The sequence below is a fragment of the Mandrillus leucophaeus genome, unplaced genomic scaffold, assembly GCF_000951045.1.
Source record: "Mandrillus leucophaeus isolate KB7577 unplaced genomic scaffold, Mleu.le_1.0 Scaffold2191, whole genome shotgun sequence".
NCBI lineage: Eukaryota > Metazoa > Chordata > Mammalia > Primates > Cercopithecidae > Mandrillus > Mandrillus leucophaeus.
The window spans coordinates 15497-17620 of NW_012102245.1; positions in this window are offsets into that span (position 1 = coordinate 15497).

The following is a 2124-nucleotide window of genomic DNA, read 5'->3' on the forward strand; positions in this document are numbered from 1 at the left end:
CCTGCCACTGCACCCAGCTAATTTTTTGTATTTTTAGTAGAGACAGGGTTTCACCATCTTGGCCAGGCTGGTCTTGAACTCCTGGCCTCGTGATCCACTCGCCTTGGCCTCCCAAAGTGCTGGGATTACAGACGTGAGCCACCATGCCCAGACTGGAGTCCCTTTTTAAATCTTCAGAATCTCAAATGCCCAGGCTCTGGTTGGGGGAGTGGATATTCTCTATTGTCCCCTCTGAATCACAAAACTGCTAAGAAGAAACTTTCATCCCTGGATGGTTACTAGATTATTGTTGCTATTGGAAGATATGAGTGGAAGACTTCACATTCTGCTGTCTTGCTCTACATTTTCTTTATATTTTAAAGAAATTTTTGTTTTATTCTAATTGACTTACTGGAGGCAAGACGTATATCTCTTGTGACACATGTTGTCATGTCTGATGATGCACAATGGTTGAAAGATTTCTATAAAATGACAGTGGCTTTTGAGACCCAGACTTGATCATCAAAGCTATGATGGAACATTCCAAAGATGTGGATTCTTTAGGGTCCATATTCTGAAGCTAATATCTCGTAAAGAGTCGAGTGAACAACAATTAGTGCAGGCAGTGCTAAATGAAGCTGACAGTCTGTTCCACCTTCTGCTACAAGTTCAAAAAGTGTCTCAAACTTTTTTATTTTCACAGCCAGAGGAATTCTGTGTTTATTTCCAAAGATATATATTTTTTCATATGTTTTTAGCTATCTTTGTCATGTATGTGTGGGCTCTAAGTCAGTGATGTAAAATTATGTAAAATGTTTTCTTTAATGGGCTTGTCAATTGTTAACTTCAAAAATGATGATGGTGATGATAAAAATAAAGTACTTTCAGTTTTTCTTGAGATAAAAAATATATGCTGTTTGATCAGGTGATTTTACTCTTGGGAATATATTTTATAAAAATACAAATATAAGCATGCTTGAACAAATTGTATAAAAAAGTTTATTTCAGTTTTGTTCAAAGTATCAAAAATGAGATAGAATGAATGCTTTTTGTTAGAGAAATGAATAAATCATTCTGTGTAAATTAGAGCTAACAGATAGCTTGGAGAAATACCCCATTAAAGTACTGGAAAGGAAAAAAGCAACACGCAAAAAAGTGCTTATAATGTGATCCTTGTTTCAAAAATGAATGTTGATTTTTAAAAATTCTGTATAAATGTGAACACAAACACACATAGACATATGATCTGTAATGGATTTTGATCAGGGAGAAAAATATGAATGCATATATAAGAAGTTGTTAGTATGCCTTACCTTTGGGGGTCATCATATGTGAGTAGATGAAAGAGCTTAGACTAAATAAATAGGAAAACTAAACTAAAAAAATTGTGATAGGGAAAAAAATAAAACCAAAACATTTTAGAACTTAGGTAATAAAATACTGTCTATTTAATCCTGGAACTAACAAGCAAGTGCAAACAATGTTTCTCTGTGACCACTCGCTGTGATTTTTGACATTTGATTGCACTGTTGAGAAACACCGAGTTAAAGTCAGGTCCAATGATAGGTCCAGAGTGGTCACCCCACTTGTTCCTTTACAAAGGGGCAAGGTCTCTGCTCCTCACATTGCCCCTATTGCCCCAGGGGCAGGAAAACCAAGACAGCCATAATTAAGGAAAATAAATGAAGGAGAGCTTATCTTACAACTCTGAGTTCCCATCTGAGAGTCTTCCGTGGCAGCTGCTGAAGTTATAAATAACCCTAAGTTACCAGGAAAATGGCAGCCATTACCAGAGCCTTCCAGAGCAGGAGCCTTATGGAATAAGAAAGACCACTTTTAAGGCTCATTAGAGGAAGAACCCTCGTGTTGGTTGCTTTGGTGATTGTGAGCGAGTAGAGGTGAGGGGATAAGATAGCCTTTTAGGCTCCATTCCATTTCTCATATTCTATCAGCTGGAACTGGGTTGCTGTATAAGGGCCAAAAAGACTTTCCAGGCTAGTTTTGGACCCATGACGAATGAGGACAGTAGTCTGAGTTTCACACCAGAGAATCTGACCATTTCATTCGTAGAGCTCACATACTGCACCTGCGAGTGATGGGCCAGCCAGGAACACACATGAAGGCCAAAGAAGAAGCAAAACAGAA